The sequence below is a fragment of the Pongo abelii genome, chromosome X (genome assembly GCF_028885655.2).
Source record: "Pongo abelii isolate AG06213 chromosome X, NHGRI_mPonAbe1-v2.0_pri, whole genome shotgun sequence".
NCBI classification, from domain to species: domain Eukaryota; kingdom Metazoa; phylum Chordata; class Mammalia; order Primates; family Hominidae; genus Pongo; species Pongo abelii.
Window position 1 is genome coordinate 141,447,810 of NC_072008.2, and position 21,413 is coordinate 141,469,222.

The following is a 21,413-nucleotide window of genomic DNA, read 5'->3' on the forward strand; positions in this document are numbered from 1 at the left end:
ACTAAAGGAATACAGCAGAAGTGATACTCTGTTACTTCTGAGGTGGGGTCATAAAAGACTTTGTAGCTTCCATCTTGTTCTGTAGAAGCACTTGCTCTTGGATCCCATGTAGAAAGTCTGATCAATATGGAGAGGCACCTGTAGGCTGTCTGGTGGTTATTCTGAACTGAGCTTGTTCTTCAGCAACCTCAGCCATCTCATTTTGTCTTAGAATTGGATCCTTCAGCTCCAGCAGTTGCAACCCCGAAACATTTGAGTCATCCTAGCTGAGGCCCTACATATCTTGAATAGAGAAGAGCCATCCCTCTGTGCCCTGTCCACATTCCTAACTCACATAATTTGAAAGCATAATAACATGGCTATTGTTTTACACTGTTGAACTTTGGAGTGGTTCGTTACACAGCAGTAGAGAATGGTAATATCTTTAAAGCAGATATAACATCTGGTAAGATGAACAACTGGGAAACAGAGACTAAAGCATTTAGAAAATAGACCTATAGCCGGGCGCAGTGGCTCACGCCTGTAATCCCAGCACTTTCGGAGGCCGAGGTGGGCGGATCACAAGGTCAGGAGATCGAGACCATCCTGGCTAACACAGTGAAACCCTGTCTCTACTAAAAATACAAAATTAGCCGGGCGTGGTGGCAGGCGCCTGTAGTCCCAGCTACTCGGGAGGCTGAGGCAGAAGAATGGCATGAACCCAGGAGGTGGAGTACAGTGAGCCGAGACTGTGCCATTGCACTCCAGCCTGGGTGACAGAGTGAGACTCCGTCTCAAAAAAAAGAAAGAAAAAAAGAAAGCAGGCCTATAAATAGCTAACAGGTTTATGCTCAACATCACTAATCATCAGGAAAATGCAAACTAAAACGACAATGAGATATCATTTCACACTTGTTAGAATGGCTGTTATCAAACAAACAACAACAAAACAAGATAACAAGTGTTGGTAAAGATGTGGAGAAAAAAGAACCCTTGTATACTCTAGGTGGGAATGTGAATTGGTACAGCCATTATAGAAAACAATATTGAGATTCCTCAAAAAATTAAAAATAGAACTACCATCTGATCCATCAATACTTCTGCATATATATTTAATTAAAATCAATATCCCAAAGAGATATTTACACTACCATGTTCATTGCAGCACTTTTCACAATAGCTAAGATATGAAATCAATCTTAGTGTACACAGACTGATAAGTGGATGAAGAAAATGTGAGATATGCATACAGGGATTTTGTTGTATTGTGCTTCACTTTATTGTGTTTTACAGATACTGCATTTTTGACAAATTACAGATTTGTGGCAACCCAGATTTGTGGCTAAAGCATGTGCTCACTTTGTGTCTCTTTGTCACGTTTTGGTAATTCTCACAGTATTTCAAATTGTTTCATTATTACTATATCTGTTATGGTGATCTGTGATCAATAATCTTTAATGTTAGTACTCTAATTGTTTGGGGGTGTGTATTAATCTGTTCTCACCCAGCTATAAAGATACTACCTGAGACTGGGTAATTTATAAACAAAAGAGGTTTAATTGACTCACAGTTCCACATGGCTGGGGAGTCCTCAGGAAACTTACAATCATGATGGAAGAGGTAGGAGAAGCAAGTACCTTCTTCAGAAGGCAGCAGGAGAGACAGTGCAGAAGGCAAATGCTAGACACTTATCAAACAACCAGATCTCCTGAGAACGCCCTCATTATCACAAGAACAGCATGGGGGAAACTGCCCCCATGATCCAATCACTTCCCACGAGGTCCCTCCCTCAACACATGGGGATTACAATTCGAGATGAGGTTTGGGTGGGGACACAGAGCCAAACCATATTATTTCACCCAGCCCCTCCCAAATCTCATGTCTTTTTCATATTTCAAAACAAATCATGCTTTCCCAACAGTCTCCCAAGGTTTTAACTCATTCCATCATTAACTCAAGAGTTCAAGTCCAAAGTCTCATCTGCGACAAGCATATGAGACAGACTCATATGCTTATGAGTCTGTAAAATCAAAAGCAAGTTACTTACTTCCAAAATAAAATGGGGGTATCTTGGGTATTACAGTTGGGTAAATGTTCCCATTTCAAATAGGAGAAATTGGCCAAAGGGGTCCAGGTCCCATGCAAGTCTGAAACCCAGCAGGTCAGTCATTAAATGTTAAAGCTCCGAAATGATCTCCTTTGACTCCATGTCTCATATCAAAAGCATGCAGATGCAAGGGGTGGGCTCCCACAGCCTTGGGCAGCTCTGCTCCTGTGACTCCAGAGAGTACAGCTTCTGTGGCTGCCTTCATGAGTTGGTATTGAATGCCTGAGGCTTTTGCAGGTGCATGGTGCAAGCTATCAGTGAATCTACCTTTCTGAGGTCTGGAAGATAGTAGGCCTCTTCTCACAGCCCCACTAGACAGTGCCCCAGTGGGGCCTCTGTGTGGGGGTTCCAATCCCATATTTCCATTCCACACTGCCCTAGCAGAGGTTCTCTATGAGGGCTCTGCCCCTGCAGCACACTTCTGCCTGGACATCCAGGCATTTCCATACATCTTCTGAAATCTAGGCAGAGGTTCCTGAAGCTCAACTCTTGTCTTCTGTAAACCTGAAGGCCCAACACCAAGTGGAAGCCACCAAGGCTTTGGGCTTGCACCTTCTGAAGCAATGGCCCTAGCTGTACCTTGGCCCCCTTTAGCCACAGCTGGAGCTGGAGTGACTGGGACACAGGGCACCAAGTCCTGAAGCTGCACAGAGCAACGGGGCCCTTGGCCTAGCCCATGAAGCCATGTTTTCCTCCTAGGCCTCTGAGCCTGTGATGGGAGGGACAGCCTTCAAGATCTCTGATATGCCCTGGAGACATTTTCTTCATTGTCTTGGCTATTAACATTCGGCTCCTTGTTACTTATGCAAATTTCTGTAGCCAGCTTGAACTCCTCCCCAAAAAATGGGTTTTTCTTTTCTACCAAATGGTCAGGCTGCAAATTTTCCAAACATTTATGCTTTGCTTCCCTTTTAAATGTAAGTTCCTATTTTAAATCATCTCTGTGAATGCATGTAACTGTACGGTTTCAGGAAAAGCCAGGTCACATCTTGAATACTTTGCTGCTTAGAAATTTCTTCTGCCAGATACCCTGTGTCATCTCTCTCAAGTTCAAAGCTCCACAGATGTCTAGGGTAGGGACAAAATGCCATCAGTCTCTTTGCTAAAGCATAGCAAGAGTGAACTTTGCTCCAGTCCCCAATAAGTTCCTCATCTCCATCCACGACCACCTCAGCCTGGACTTCATTGTCCATATCACTATCAGCATTTTGATCACAACCATTTAACAACCTCTAGGAAGTTCTAAACTTTCCCTCATCTCCCTGTCTTCTTCTGAGCCCTCCAAACTGTTTAAACCTCAGCCTGCTATCCAGTTCCAAAGTCACTTCCACATTTTCAAGTATCTTAATAGCGGTAAGCTCCCCACTATCCTGGTACCAATTATCTGTATTAGTCCATTCTCACACTGCTATAAAGATACTACCTGAGACAGGGCAATTTATAAACAAAAGAGGTTTAATTGACACAGTTCCACATGGCTGGGGAGGTCACAGGAAACTAACAATCATGGCAGAAGATGAAGGAGAAGCAAGCACAAGGCAACGGGTGGATGAGAACCCCCACAAACATAAACCATCAGATCTCATGAGAACTCCCTCACTATCACGAGAACAGCATGGGGGAAACTACCCCCATGATCAAATCACCTCCCATCAGGTCCCTCCCTTGACACATGGGGATTACAATTCAAGATGAGGTTTGAGTGGGGACACAGAGCCTAACCATATCAGGCTGCCACAAATTGCAGCCACATAAGATGGTGAACTTAATTGATAAACAGTTGTGTGTGCTCTAACTGCTCCATCATTCACTCATTCTGACATCTCTCTCCCTCATCTTAGGCCACCCTATTCCATGAGACACAGCCATGTTGAAATTAGGCCTATTAATAACTCTACAGTGACTTCTAAGTGTTTAAGTGAAAGGAAGAGTCACACCTCTCTCACTTTAAATCAAAAGCTAGAAATGATTAAGCTTACTGAGGAAGCCATGTCAAAAGCCAAGATAGGCCAAAAGCTAGGTCTCTTGTGCCAAATTGCCAAGTTTTGAATATAAGGGCAAGGTTCTTAAAGAAAATTAAAAGTGCTACTCCAGTGAACACACAGATAAGAAAGCAAAACAGCCTTGTTGTTGCTATGGAGGAAGTTTGAGTGGTCTAGATAGAAGATGAAACCAGCTCCAACATTTCCTCAAGCCAAAGCCTAATCCAGAGCAAGGCCCTAACTCTCTTCAATTCTATGAAGGCTAAGAGAAGTGAGGAAGCCACAGAAGGAAGGTTTAAAATTAGCAGAGATTGGTTCATGAGGTTTAAGGAAAAAGGCATCTCCATAGCATAAAGGTGCCAGCTGAAGCAGCAAGTGCCGATGTAGAAGCTGCAGCAAGTTATCCAGATCTAGCTAAGATAATTCATAAAGGTGACTATACTAAACAATAGATTTTCGATGTAAACAAAACAGCCTTCAATTGGAAGAAGAAGCCATCTAGGACTTTCATAGCTAAAGAAGAAAATTCAATGCCTGTCTTCAAAGTTTCAAAGGACAGGCTGCCTCTCTTGTTAGATGCTAAAGCCGTTGGTGGTTTTAAGTTGAAGTCAATGCTTACTTAGCTTTTTGAAAACTTTAGGGCTCTTAAGAATTTTGCTAAATCAACTCTGCCCGTGCTCTATAAATGGAATAACAAAGCCTGAATGACAGCACATCTGTTTACACATGCTTTACTGACTATTTTAAGCCCACTATTGAGATCTACTGTTCAGAAAAAAAAAAAAAAAGATATATTTCAAAGTATTACTGCTCATTGACAATGTAATGGTCACCCAAGAACTCTGGTGGAGATCTACAAGGAGATAAATGTTGTTTTCATGCCTACTAACAACATCCATTCCACCTCTAACAACATCCATTCTACAGCCCTTGAATTAAGAAGTAATTTTGACTTTCAAGTCATTATTTAAGATATACATTTTATAAGGCTATGGTTACCATAGTGGGTATGAGAATCATTCTCTACCATTATTGATAGAGAGCAATTCTTCTAATCAATCTGGGCAAAGTAAATTGAAAACCTTCTGGAAAAGATTCACCATTCTAAATGTCATTAAGAACATTAATAATTTATGGGAAGAGACAAAAATACCAACATTAACAGGAGATTAAAAGTAGTTGTTTCCAACTACAAAGTCATTCAAATAGATGACTTTGAGGAGTTCAAGACTCAGTAGAGGAAGTAACTACAGATGTGGTGGAAATAGCTAGAGATCTACAATTAGAAATGAAGCCTGGAGATGTGACCAAATTGCTGCAATCTCATGATAAAACTTTACAGGGTGAACAGTTCCTTCTTTTGGATGAGCAAAGCAAGTGGTTTCTTGAGATGGAATCTACTTGTAGTGAAAATGCTATAAACATTATTGAAATAACAACGAAGGATTTAGAATATTACATAAAATTAGTAGATAGAGCAGTGGCAAGGTTTAAAAGGATGGACTCCAATTGTGAAAGAAGGTCTACTGTGGGTAAAACGCTATCAAACAGTATTGTATGCTCCAGAGAAATTTTTCTTGAAAGGAAAATTCCATTGGTGCAGTAAACATCATTGTCTTATTTGAAGAAATTGCCATAGTCACCTCAGCCTTCAGTCACCACCACCCTGATCAGTCATCAGTCATCAATATTGTGACAAGATCCTCTACGAGCAAAAAGACAACTTGTTGAAGCCTCAGATGATCATTAGAATTTTTCTAGTAATAATGTATTTTAAATTAAGGTATGTACATTGTTTTCATAGGCATAATGTTATTGCACACTTAATAGATGACAGTATAGCATAACCATAACTTTCGTATGCACTAGGAAACCAAAAATTTGTGTCACTCACTGTATTGCAATATTTGCTTTATTGCAGTGGTCTGAAGCCTAACCTTCAATATCTCTGAGGCATGCCTGTATATACGTACAATAGAATTGTATTCAAATGTTAAAAATAAGGAAATCCTTTTATTTGTGACAGCATAGATTAATCTGAAGGACATTATGCTAAGAGAAGTATGCCAGGCACAGAAAGACAAATTTTGCATAATCTCACTTATATGTGGAATCTGAAAATGTTGAACTCATGCAAGCAGAGAGTAGAATGGTGGTTGCTAGGAGATGGAGGTGTGGGAGAAATTGGGAGATGTTGCTTAAAGGTTAAAGTTTCAGTTATGCAGGATGAATCAGTTCTGGAAGTCTAATGTACAGCATGATGAGTATAATTATACTGATTGTATACTTGAAATTTGCTAAGAGAGTAGATTTTAAATGTTCTCATCACACAAAAAAATGGTAACTGTGTGAGGTTATGGATGTGTCAATTAGCTTAATCATAGTAATAATTTCACAATGTGTATTAAAAATCACATTGTGGACATTAAATAGATATAATATTTATTTGTCAATAAAGTTGGGTGGAAAAAGATTGAGATTGAGAACACAAACAGAAAGATACCCACTTGTGTAAGTATAGGGTTGAATGTCAGTCAAAAGCAAGAAATTTTCACTGGGAAAGGTTATGGTTCAGTGTGAAATACCAAGCATAATAACTGTAGTAAAAAGATGAAAGTTCAGTGTGAGACATTAGCATGAAAATGGCCCCTGGAATAAGGTGTTCTCAATATGAGAAACAATTCCGAAGATAACTGCTGAAATAAGGTTAGGTTCTGTTTAAAAGAAAGACTAGCTAGGCACAGTGGTGTACGTCATAATCCCAGCTACTCAGAATGTTGAGGAGGGAGGATAGCTTTAGCCCAGGAATTCAAGACTAGCTTGGCCTGAGTAACATAGAGAGACCCTGTCTCAAAAAAAAAAAAAAAAAAAAAAAACACAAATTAAACAGAGTTTAATTGAGCAAAGACTGATTTGCAAATTGGGCAGCCCTCAGAACCTGAAGATATTCAGAGAGCTCTGCTTTGCAAAGTGGACAGGCAGTATTTATGGACAGAAAATGGAAGTGAGAAAAAAAAAGAAGAAAAGAACATGGAAAGGAGGGACAGAAATAGCTTGATTGGTTACAGCTTGGCATTTGCCTTATTTGGGCATGATCTTATCGATTGGCAGCCTGTGACTGACTGAAGCTTGGCTGTTGTAATTTTCTGAGACTCAGCTAGATGTTACCAAAAAACATATACTCCTAAATAAGGCTTTCAGTTTCTTTACAGGCTTAAGGTATGGAGACATCCTCAGGCCAAACTTAATTTAAATTAACAGTTTGGTTAAATTAAACTAAGTTTAATTAACAACAAAAAAGTTAATTTTTTGTTGTTGTTAATTAACAACAAAAAAGATCACTAGAGGAATAAATTTTAAGTTCAGTATGACACAGCCACCATGAACATGACTGCTAGAATAAGATAAAGGTTTAGAGTGTGACAACAAACTAGAAGTTAACTGCAGGAATGGGAGAAAGTTCAGTGTGACATAACAACCAAGAAAATAACTGATGCATTATGAGTAAGGATTAGAATGAGACAGTAAGCATGAAGATGACTGCTAGAATGAGGTTAATATTCAGCATGAGACAGCAATCATAACCACTAGATTAAAGCTATTCTTTAGTGTGTGACAAGATCTGGAAGATGAGTGCTGCAATAAAATTGTATTCAGTGTGAAGGCTGGGCGCGGTGGCTCATGCCTGTAATCCCAGCACTTTGGGAGGCCGAGGCCAGTGGATCACTTGAGGCCAAGAGTTTGGGTCCAGCCTGGAAAACATGGTGAAATCCCAACTCTCCTAAAAATACAAAAATTATCCGGGTGTGGTGGTGCATGCCAGTAATCCCAGCTACTCAGGAGGCTGAGGCAGGAGAATCGCTTGAACCCGGGAAGCAGAGGTTGCAGTGAACTGAGATTGTGCCACTGCACTCCAGCCTGGGCAACAGAGTGAAACTCCATCTCAAGAAAACAGAGTGAGTCTTGAAAAAAAAAAATTGTATTCAGTGTGAGAAAACAAACATGCTGATTACTGCTGGAATAAAGTTTCGGAATGAGACAACAAATCTGAACATGACTATTAGAATATGATGAAGTTTCAAAGTGTGGCAACTAGTATGAAGATGTCTGCTGAGATAAGGTTAAGGTTTAGTATGTGACAATAAGCAAGTAGATGTCTTACCAAAATGGTTAAGCTTCAGTGTGAGACAACAAGCATGAACATAACTGCTGAAGGAAGGTTAGGAGGAAGGTTTGTCAGCATAAGACAAATAACATGAAAATGATCACTGGAATGAGGTTATAATTCACTATGATAAAACAAGCATGAAGATGATCAGTGTGAGCTTATAATTATGAAGAAATCCACTGGAATACAGATAAGATTTATTGTGAGACATCAACCATGAAGCTGACTGACTGCTGCTATTAGACTAATGTTCAGTGTGAGTCAACAAACCTGAGGGTGACCCCTGATACAAGGTAAAGGTCAAGTGTCAAACATTGTCAGGAGCATGATTTCTTGCATAAGATTAAGGTTATGTGTGAGACTGCCCCCATGATAATGACCACAGGAATAAGATAAAAGTTCCTTCTGGAAGAGCAAGCATGATGATGATTGCTGGAATTAGGTTAAAATTAATTGTGAAGCCAGGCGCAGTGGCTCACGCCTGTAATTCCAGAACTTTGGGAGGTCGAGGTGGGCAGATCATTTGAGGTCAGGAGTTTGAGACCACTGGGCAACATGGTGAAACCCTGTCTCTACTAAAAATACAAAAAGTAGCCAGGCATGGTGGGGCATGCCTGTAATCCCAGCTACTTGGGAGGCTGAGGCAGGAGAATCACTGGAACCTGGGAGGCAGAGGTTGCAGTGAGTCGAGATCATGCCACTGCACTCCAGCCTTGGCAACAAAGTGAGACTCTGTCTCAAAAAAAAAAAAAAAGAAAAAAGAAAGATTCGTTGTGAGACAAAATGCAGGAAGATGGCCAGTTGAATAATGTTTTGCTTCATGTGTGATATCTTGTATTCAGCTGGCCACTGGAATCAATATACAGTTTGCAACAAGAACTGTATGAAGCATGAAGTACAGCACTAGAATAAGTTTGAGTTTCAGTCAGTGACAACCATCATAAAGATGACTGCTAGAATAAAGTTAAGGTTCACTGCAGCAAAAGAAAAAAAAAAGAAGATCACTGTTGGAATAAGGTTAAAAGTTCAGTGGGACCCAACACCATTAATGTGGCCACTGGAATAAGATTAAGATTTAGAGTATTTCAACAAGCTATGGGAATAGGTTAATGTTTAGTGTGACACAACTACCAAGAAGATACCTGTTAGAATGAGAATGAGGCAACATTCAGATGAGACAAGAAGCATGAAGATGATGACTGGCATAAGCTTATGCTTCAGTGTGAGACATCAAACACGAAAATGGCCATGGTAATAAAGTTAATATTCAGTGTGAGGCAATAAGAATGAAGATGACTGCTGGGAAGTGTAAGAAAAACAAGTATGAATGTGACCGCTGAGGCCAGGTGTAGTGGCTCATGTCTGTAATCCCAGTGCTTTAGGAGACTGAGGTGGGAGGATTGCTTGAGGCCAGAAGTTTGAACCAGCCTGGTCAACATAGCAAGATCTCATTTCTAAAAATAAAAATAAAAAATAAAATTAGCCAGTTGTGCCACAGGTGGCTTGTGCCTGTGGTCCCTGCTACTCAGGAGGCTAAGGTGGGAGGATCGCTTGTGCCCAGGAGTTCAGGGCTGCAGTGAGCTGTGATTGTGTCACTGCACTCCAGCCTTGGTGACAGAGTGAGACCCCATCTCTAAAAACAAATGAATAAACAAAAAGTGAGTGCTGTAATCAGTTTAAGATCAATGTGAGAGATAATTGCTGGAATATGGTTAAGATTGTGTGCAAAAGTAAATGGAACATTAACATGACTGCTTTAATGAAGTTAAATGTCACTGTGAAAAAACAGGCAGGAAAGTAAAGACCAAAAATGGTTGTCTTTACTGTGCTTTACTGTGACACAGCAAGCAAGAAGATGACTGCTTGAATAAGGTTTAATTTGTTTTGTGTGGCAAAGAACATGAAAATGATCACTGGAATAAGGTTAAGATTTAGTGTAAGACAGTAAGGATGATGATGACTACTGGAATAAGGCTAATGTTCAGTATTAGATAATAAGTAAAAGGATGACCTCTGGAATTAGTTTAAGATTCAGCATGTGACACCATAATGATGATGACTGCTGGAATAACTATTCAGCATGAAAAAAACAGGAATGGGCATGACTCCTACAAATGATTATACTGCAGTGTGAAATAAGAGTGAAGATTAGCACTGGAACAGATGAAGTTTCATTGTGGGACAGCTAGCATGATGAAGACAACTGGAAAATGTTAAGGTTCAATATCTTTAACAAAGACAACAAAAAAATGAATATGGGTCATATGCTGGAATATGATTCCAGGTCCATGTGAAATGGCAAGCATGATGATGAATGCTGAAATAAGGTAGAGGTTTGGTGTAACATGAGAAGCATGAAGATGACTGCTGGAATAATTTTAAGGTTCCTTGTGAGACTACATGCAAGGAGATGACTGCTAAAAAATGTAAGGCTCAATATGTGACAAGCATGAAGATAATGACTGTACTAAGGTTATGCTTCAGTGGGAGATAATGATGACCACAGGAATAAGGTAAAGATTCATTATGAGCCTACAAGGATGAAGATAACCACTGCTATAAGGTTGATATGGTTTGGATCTGTGTCCCCATCCAAATCTCATGTTGAAATGTAATCCCCAATGCTAGAGGTGGGACCTAATGTGAGGTGATTTGATCATGGGGGTGGAGTTCTTATGAATGGTTTAGCACCATTGCCCCTTGGTATTATATAGTGAATGAGTTATCATGAGATATGGTTGTTTGAAAGTGTATAGCATCTCCCCTCGCTCTCTCTTGCTTCTTCTCCAGCCATGTAAGATGTGTCTTCTTCCCCTTTGCCTTCCACTATGATTGTAAGCTTCCTGAGGCCTCCCCAGAAGCAGAAGCCAAGCAGATGCCAGCATCATGCTTCCTATACAGCCTGCAGAACCATGAGCCAATTAAACCTCTTTTCTTTGTAAATTAACCAGTCTCAGATATTTCTTTATAGCAGTGTGAGGACAGAGTAATACAAAGGTTAAGGTCATTAAGAGACCACAAGCATGAAAATGAAAAATGACTACTATAATAGGCATGAAAGTGAACATTAGAATAAAGGTGAAGTTAGGTATGACACAACAAACATGAAGATGACCACTGGAAAAGTTAACATCACATGTGAGACTTCGAGTGTAATGATGACTGCTGAAACAATGTCAATGTTCAAAGTATGAGGCAAAAAGTATAAGGATGATTCTGAAATAAGCTAAGGTAAATGTTCAACAAGCATTATGATGAATTCTGGTAATGATTAAGGTCCTTTATGACACAAAAACCATGAGGATGACAGCTGGAATATGTTAAGGTTCAATGTGCAGCAGAGAGCTAGAAGGACACTACTGGAATAATGTTACAGTTCAGTGTGAGACTGCCAGCAAGAAGATGACAGCTGGGATAAGGATAAAGGTAAGACCTGAACAATAAGGATGAAGGTTACTACTAAAATAAGGGTAGTATTCAGTGTGAGACAATAAGCAGGAAGGTGACCACTGGAATAAGGATAGCATTTGTTTTGAGAAAGGAGGCATGAAGATGACCTCTGGAATAAGGCAAAGTTTCAGTATGAGAAAAGGAGTACAAAAATGATGGATGGAATAAGGCTATAGTTCAATGAAACTATAATAAAAATGAAGGTGACTGCTGGAATATATTTATGGTTCAGTGTGAGACAAAATACATAAAGATGATTGCAGAAATAATGCTAAGTTTCCCTTTGAGACATCAGCCATGAAGTGGAATCATGGGTTAGGGTTAAGTTTCAGTGTGTGAAAATTAGCATGAAAATGATTGCTTGAATAATGTTCAGGCTCGATGTGAGACAAGCATGATAATGACTACTGGGATACATTTCTAATTCGCTGTGAGAGAGCAAGAATGAAGATGACCACTTTAATAAGGTTATGTTTCACAGTGAGGAAATAAGCATGAAAATTACCACTAGGATTAGGTAAAAGTTCAATTTATGACAACGTGCATGCAGATGACCACTGGAATAAGGTTATCCTCCTGTGTGAGAAAACCACCATGGAATGACATTGGAATATGTCTATTTTTTTAGTGGGAGACAAAGAACAGGAATGTGAATACTGGAATAAGGAAACAGTTTAGTGTGAGAGTAGCATGAAGCTGACCGTTATAATAATGTTAAGGTTCAGTTAAGACAGCAAGCATGAAGAATAATACTGGAATATGCATATGCTTCATTGTGACACAACAATAGGAAAACATCCAACCAAATAAAGGTAAGGTTCAGTGTGCGACAACAACTATGATGATGAATGCTAGAATAATTAATCTCACCTATAAAATGGAGATAAAAGTAGTACCTATAGGGTTTTTGAGATGATTAAGTGAGACAGACATAAAGAACTGAGCACAATTCTTGGTTCTAGTAAGCTTTAAATCATTGGTGGCTGTGGCTATTTTCTTATTATCATCTTTGCCAGCAACAGCAGCACCATCATAATGGTCATAATAGTCATTTCCAGTAAATCAATGCCCCTTTTAAATTGGCTGATGCTGTGTGGGTTCTTCTGTTGGCTGGGTTTAACAGGAAATCTTTCAGGAAAGAATATACAGAGTTACATTTTTTTTCCAGTGGTTAATGTCTCCCATCTGTGGTTGGAAACTAGGCAAAAAAAATTAAAAAATAAAAATAAAAAAACTTAGCCACTAGGAAGATTAAAGATAGCATTCAAAGTGGGAGGTACACACTTACAGTTTCCAGTGGAGAAGGTTCCTTTCCCCTACGTAATGGTAAATGTTAGGTGTCCACTTTACCATATTAAGGGATACTCAGATAGCTGGTAAAGTGTTGTTTCTGGATATATCTGTGAGAATGTTTCCAGAAGAGATTGGCATTTGAATCAGTAGACTGAGTAAGGAAGATCCTTCCTTACCCAATGTGGGTCAGCACCATCCACTCCACTGAGAGCCCAGATAGAACAAGAAAGCAGGGGAAAGGTGAATTTACTGTCTCTTCTGAAACTGGGACACCCTTCTTCTGCCCTTGGATATCAAAACTCCAGATTTTCTGGCCTTTGGACTTTGAGACATGCACCAGTGCCCACCCACATTCTCAGGCCTTGGGCCTGGGACTGAGAGTTACACCACTGGTTTCCCTGGTTCTGAGGCCTTCAGACTTGTACTGAGCCACACCACCAGCTTCCCTAGTCTCCACCTTGCGGATGGCCTATCATGGGAATTCTCAGCTTCCATAATTGCATGAGCTAATACTCCTAATAAATACCCTCCCATGTATCTATATCTATATATCTTATTGGTTCCACCTCTTTGGAGAACTAGTATACCCTGCCGACAATTTTTTTAAAGTAAATAGGGCTACTTTTCTGTTACTCCCACATATCCTTACTTCTACAAGAATCCTGAGGGAGGGAGGCACTTTGCAGCTGAAAGGGAAACAGTAAAACAATAAGTTGGATGTGTTGGGTAGATATCACATTTAGAGAAGAAAGGAAGTCACCCTCTGAGCAGGAGGCTACATAGGTTCCTTTGTGCACCATAAATAGTCCTACCTCTCTCTCTACTCCTTTCCCACCATGTCTCTAGCCAGCATTTCCTACTCAATCTCCCTTAGTGAAGCCCTTGCCCAGACATCAATCAGTGCATCATCAGAAGGGGAAGGACCCAAGTAAGATCTGACTCTCATAGGAAAGCTCTAGTGAAAGCCTGTAGGTCTGCTCTTTGGGAATATAGCAGTTACTAGGCTGTTCTGTGCCACTTAATGCACTACTAAAAGTAGAGACACATAGACATTCTATCCAGTATAGCTTGGGATTTGCAACCTAATCAGCTCTTTCCAAGCCTTGACACAACTTCTTGAATTGTGTCTTTATATGTAGACACAAAAACACTAGGCCTCTTCAATGCAAGGTTTAAAGTAGCTAGTCAGTGCCTCTTGTCCTTTGGGAAACCTGACATAACCCTGACAACCTTTTTGAGGAGATACCTTATTCCTAGAACCAACTCAGGACACCATGAGTGCAAATAGCAACAGGAAATAGAAAATCCCTTCTCTCTTACTTCATCTACCTTTCTAAGAGCCAGACCGACAATTAGTCTGCATTAAGCCATACAAAGAAACAACAAATCTTCCTGTATGGATGATAGGCTTTTCATCACTCCTATATGTACTAAATTGAAGTTATACCTTTTGGATGCCACTCCATACAAATCTTTGCAGAAAACTATATTTTAAAAAAATTAGCATATCTAACAAATTCTCACTGGAGGAGCTGTCACTATGCCTTTTGTAACAGTGAGCATAATGTTTGCATATGAAAACACTTGAATGTAAAAAAAGAAACCACTGAATGAAGTCAAATTTCTGAGTGGGAAAGCATAAAGGTATTTGCTAAAAATCAATGTCAAAGATCATAATTAAAAAGTGGATATTATCATAGGAAAGCCTAACTAGAAATACATGAAAATGGTAACAGTGGGTGTAATTCTAGGTAGACAGATTTTTGGCAATTTAAAATTTCATTACACACTTCTGAAGTCTCTAGATCTTCTACCTAAGCATATATTACATCTATAATTTCAAAAATTATTCAAAAATTTTTGAACACATCCAGCCTTTTTGTGTGTTGTGATTTTTCATTAAATACTAGCAAAATTGTCTTCTACATGGATAATTCATAGAGTCAATATCAATGGCCTTGCCTTAAAATTTCAGTTATAATCCATTCTCTTTCCAATAATGATAACAACAAAGGGAAGGAAAACACACTTAATTTGATAATGCATGTGATATGGAATACATCACCTTAATAATTAATATTCTCACCAATAAGGAACCATGCACTGAACAGAAGGAAGATGAGTAGAAGGCCGAAAAGTGGCCTAGGAGTCATCTCCTTGGGAATGATCCAAGGATCCATGTTCTACGACAAATCTGAAGACGAATCACCTTTTATTTCCCTGGAAAGTGTCCCTAGTTCTGGAGATTGCCACCAATTACAGTCACCTTTCTTGGACTCCTCCACTTTGTGACCCTAGAATGCCAGTCCTCATCAGAATTGCTCATTGAACCGAACAATGCATTGAGGTCTTCCTCAGCCTAGTGCAATAAAGATATTCAGGATGACTGAATTTCTAAGGTAGAAGAGGTTTCACAGATAAGTTCCAATTTCACAACCTTCTTTATCTACCAAATGAGCAACATTTTGGTCAAGAGCCAATTAAAGTCTGGATGGTGAGTGGCTGGCCCTTAGTCACCATCAAGTCACCTGATGGAAGACCTTGGCTACCATGGATCAAATAAGTGGTCTTAAGCTTTTTTTAAATAAATGAAGCCTCAGTTTTCACAGGTAGAAAATAACAATGATCCTAACCTTCCTCGGCTTTAACATAATTTAATAAATTATGATAATAAGTAAAAAGGCTTTGAAATATCAGTGTGCTTTAGAAAAGTGAGATAGAGTGTTTAGTTTCTAAGCAAATGGAAATTTAGGGGTTTTGACCTTCATGTAGGGAATACCTAGATTCATGGGTGTACAAACCTGTGCATTTGAACAAAGCCCCATGCTTGGTTTAATGCTTTGCTGTTGGCATCTTGAAATTCTGGATAATTTTTGCAAAAGAGAATTCTGATTTTATTTTGCTCTGGGGTTCTGCAAATTATGTAGCTTTTCGTGACATCAGGTGCATGACACCTCCCTGTGAATGAAACCCATGCATATAGAAGAATAGAATCACCAGAGTTATCTACTGAGAAGAAAGGTCAAAAACCTGAGAAAAAAGGTCAAAAGGATAAAAGTAAAGATCAACAGCAGCACCTACGGTGTACATTTGAGAACATTTGATAATAGTTCATATTTATATTTAGCAATTCCTCCCCTGAAATTATCAAAAGTCTTTGCTTTGATGATTCTTTGATCATCAATGAATTAATCATGTGTGCCCAGAAAAGAAGTGACTTCATATAGGCTGGAAAAGAGCAGAGACCTTTCTGGCACTGCTAGTTAACAGGCGCCCTCCAGCCCACACAGCTGGACAGATCATAGTAAGTCCTGCTGGGCACTGAGCTGAGTCAGCATCCATGTAAAATGTCTTGAGTTGGCCAGAAAAGAACATGGCTCAGAGCAAGGAAAAAGCCCTGGGTTCTGGGCCACCACTTGCTTTCCTGCAGTATTACAGAGGTGTAGTTTCCAAAGAGAAGCCCATGTAATCTCTGAGGAAACTTGCTGGCCCTGGGAAAGGAAACAAACAATTAAAGGAAATGATGACAAAAGTCTAGTGTGCTTGAGTGTGCATGGGGGATGGGAGGTTGTGTAGGAAGAAATGCTAAACCAGGCACCATAATGTTCCGCTACAATATTTGGATTAAGAAAATGGGGTACTAATTATGGATTAAGGAAACAGGGGTACTACCTTCTGTGTGCTGGGCACTTAACAAAGATAATCACACTCAATCCCACAACATCCGTGGTAGCAAGGTATGATTCCCATTTTATGACTGAAGATACTCAGGCTTGAAGATGAAAGTCAGTGAAAATGAGCCAAATGTCTTTCAAACTCAGACACTGGAGACTTATTGTGAATAAAACATGCTTTGTGGTCTCAGCAATATCTGCAAAGCAAGAAAATGGACAACGATGTATGGAAAGTAAAGATTTTGAGAAGCGTTGGCCTACATATTATGTTAATTTCTGGCTTATGCCTCCAGGGCCTCTAGCACAAGCCCATTCTACTCCATCACTACAAGAAGACACAGGCAGACTACCACTCCCCACCATCCACTTGGTCCACAGGTTCCATTTTCCCCTTTTTCATAGATAGAGCTAGCTTTAAATAACATTCCAATCCATGTTGTCACCCCTGAGACAAAGGCACCTGAGCAGCACTCCCACATTCCCTGGACTCCTGAAATTTGTTTTCTACAATCTCATCCAGTCTACCCTCCTGCTGCTTCCTGCTATGTCAAGCCTTTCCAAAACAAAAAAAAAAAGATAAAAATGAAGAACAAAACTTTGGTGTTAAAAAAGTCAAAGTTAGGTTTATTTGAAATCAGAACAGTCTAAGTTTGTCAATGTCTCTATAACAGCGGCTCCCATAGGGTACATGAGGAACACAAATAAGGACTAGAAAAAGATCCCCCTGTCTAATGAAAGGAACAGGTTATAGAAACAGAGTCTCTATCATGGAGTGAGTTAGCAGTACTCAGGGAGTGACTGCCACTGTTGGTAGTCCCTATCTTTAGCATCTCCAGGAAGGGCTTTTCATATCATTGTTAATGATGCACAGGGGACAGGAAGAGGGAACTGCCCTTCACAAAACACCCGTAACCTTGCACACCATAAGGATACCCTGAACTTGTCTAGGTGATCTTGACAAGTGATTCCAGTTCCACCCTCTTCATATTACAGGCCCATAGGCTCACCAGAACTGGACTTTTCCATCATAGGTTCTGTAGGAGATGGTGGCTGTATGAATCTGCCAAAAGACTTGCCTGTGGCTGGACAGCCCAGTGCCACTGCAGAAAAATTATGTAACTTAGAACTTCATTTAGGTGAGTGGTTGGGACATATTCCCTCTTTGCTTTATCCAGAGGAACTTCTGAAAATGGTTGTTGACCCCAGGGTACTCAGTCATGCAGCCTGTGCAAAATAATCCAAAAGAGTGAATGGTAATGCCAAATGATGTAGTAGATTGAATCATGTCCCCCAAAATTCATGTCCATCAGGAACCTCTGAATATGACCCTATATGGAAATAGAGTCTTTGCAAATATAATTAAGGATCTCCATGTGGAATCATCCTGGGTTTAGAGTGGGCCATGAATCCATTACAGGTGTTCTTCTAAGAAGAGGAGGAGACACAGAGACATACACAAAGAAGATACACAAAGGAAGACATGTGAAAATGAAGGCAGAGATTGGAGTGATGCATTTACAATCTAAGGAATGCCAAGAATTGCCAATAGCCACCAGAAGCTGGGAAAAGACAAAGAAACATTCCTCCCTAGAACCTTCAGAGGGAGCATGGCATTGCCGATACCTTGAATTCAGACTTCTGGCCCCCAGAACTGTAAAAGAATACATTTCTGTTGTTTTTAGCCACCCAACTTATGACAGCCTGTTGCGGCAACCACAGGAAACCAATACAGGTAGGGACTGCACGAAAAAAAACACAGTATCAGATAAGATTGCTGCCTCAGAGGCCTAAACACCCCTTACGAAGGAAATATAGTTCATCCTGCTTTAATGGTACATTATAGAGTAATTATAAAATATTATACTGAGAAGCAAAGCCACTTATTTGTTAGAAGGGAGAGGGACAAAAGAGTTCAGTTTATTCTTCAGTATCCAGGCTAATGACCCATTCAGAATTATGGGTAACTCTTAAAATGGGGTTTGAGTTCTTACTTTGTTACCAATTACAGACACTCATATACTATGCAAGATTATGGCTAATAAATTTTTGAAATGGGTTTTGTGCACTTCTTCCTATGTTACCCACTACGACACTTAATGCCATGAAATGCACATGATACAACTGCATTTTATGGTATATTAGTTTCATTAATTAGTAACAGTAATTTGGAAAATTTCTTACATTAGAAGCAAACTAATAACATTCAAAACAATTTTGTTAAGAATTCCATATTATAAATGGGGTTGCTGCCATCTGACAACAAGCATAAGCTCTTGGAATAGAAGACAATGGATGAAATTGAACAATCGCTCATATAATATAGGATTTGAGGACTTTGTTCTTAATTGGAAAGTATGCCCCTAGGATCATACTGGAAATGAGGATGCAATTAAAGTGCCTTCAAGCCTGATACCTGGACCTGATTTCCACACTTAGATAATGTTCAAGGTCTAGGGCTCTGACCGAATCCAGGATTTCTGAGGCTAGGTAATGTCACAATTTCTGAAATTTGTGTGACATGGAGTACCAAGGGCAGAGGTGTGCTATGATCCAAGTACCAGCAATCCATCCTTCTCACTTTAAATGTAATCCAGGAAGGTGATATTTGGAGAACACCAGTGTTACTTCACTAAAGAAGTCATTGAATTATTTCTACTTGAGCTAACACACATAATGCAAGACAGTATCAAGAATGAACCAGACAAATGCTGATAAGCAAACTTAAATAGAATGATATAAAAGGGAAGAATTCTTGTTTTATCTTAAAGCAAGATTCAGGTTACTGTCAGTAATTATGGTTCTCAGGTTTTTGAAAGAGATAAGAGTTTTCCTTTCTTTCAGTTCTCCCCTTGACTACACATTAGTTGTCACAAAATGGAGGCATAAATATAAATAGGCACTCAAGGAACTGACTATTTCATCAGCCAATATGTGCACATTGGAAGTATTAAGGCACAGTCAGCACAGAGTGGCCAAAGGGATGGGCCCAGTGAACCCTAAGATAGGGAAGCCTATTCTCACCATTATTTGTCCTGACCAGCCTGACTCCTGACAACTCACATCCGCCTTGTTTGTAAATAGAAACCATGACAACTCCCATCTTCCTTGTTTGTAAATAGAAACCACCACGCACATCTTTTTATGCAAGACACCTGGGAAAGAGGGTTGAGTCCAAAATTAAAAGAAATACCATTATATTAAATACACAATTATGCTGTCAAATGAAATTCAAAAGTGTACGACATGACCTCCAATAGCCATTCGCTTCCTGAAAACAAAGAGTACTTAATTTGACCATTAATTTCCTCATTTGCAAATTGAACATGTTCTACTTTTCAAAGGGAAATTTACGGAAAAGGAACAAATTGTCAAATTCAACTGAATAACATGACATTCAACATGCAATTGTTTTGGCGAATGAAATGCCAAACTACTTTCAGTGGCACTTCTAGGCATTTGCTGTTATTAAACAACAGGGGCTTGACCAGTCTGATGCTCAATGTGTATAATTTTACACTGGAAATACCACAAAAAATTTAAATATTTTTAAAAATACTAGTTGTATTACTTAGGGTTCTCCAGAGGAACAAAACCAATAGGGTATAGGGTGTGTGTGTATATATATATGTATGCCCTAATATATATGTATGTGTGTGTATATGTATATGTGTGTATATGTGTATACACACATGTACATACATATTAGAGCACATTGTATACGCACAATATAGGATATTTATTATATATATTTAATATAATATATGATGCATATTATATATAATTTTTAGTATTATATATGTGTGTGTATATATATATCGTATTGCTTATATATGTTATAAGGAATTGCCTAACACATTATGCAGGCTGACAAGTCCCAAGATCTGCAGAATGAGTCAGCAAGCTAGAGACCCAGGAATGCTGATGGGATATGTGAAAGGAAAATAAATCTTGGGACCCCCAAATCACTGAGCTAAAGGGAAAAGTCAAGCTGAGAACTGCTTAGGGCAAACCTGCCTCCCATTCTATTCAAACTCATCCCTCTGCGTACTGAGATAAATGCATATCTGATTGCGTCATTTGGAAAGGCTAATTAGAAACTCTTTTTTTTATTATTATACTTTAAGTTTTAGGGTACATGTGCACAACGTACAGGTTTGTTACATATGTATACATGTGCCATGTTGGTGTGCTGCACCCATTAACTCGTCATTTAACATTAGGTATATCTCCTAATGCTATCCCTCCCCCCTCCCCCTACCCCACAACAGGCCCCGGTGTGTGATGTTCCCCTCCCTGTATCCATGTGTTCTCATTGTTCGATTCCCACCTATGAGTGAGAACATGCGGTGTTTGGTTTTTTGTCCTTGCGATAGTTTGCTGAGAATGATGGTTTCCAGCTTCATCCATGTCCCTAGAAAGAACATGAACTCATCATTTTTTATGGCTGCATAGTATTCCATGGTGTATATGTGCCACATTTTCTTAGACTCCCACACAATAATAATGGGAGACTTTAACACCCCACTGTCAACATTAGACAGATCAATGAGACAGAAAGTTAACAAGGATATCCAGGAACTGAACTCAGCTCTGCACCAAGCGGACCTAATAGACATCTACAGAACTCTCCACTCCAAATCAACAGAATATACATTCTTTTCAGCACCACACCACACCTATTCCAAAATTGACCACATAGTTGGAAGTAAAGCACTCCTCAGCAAATGTAAAAGAACAGAAATTATAACAAACTGTCTCTC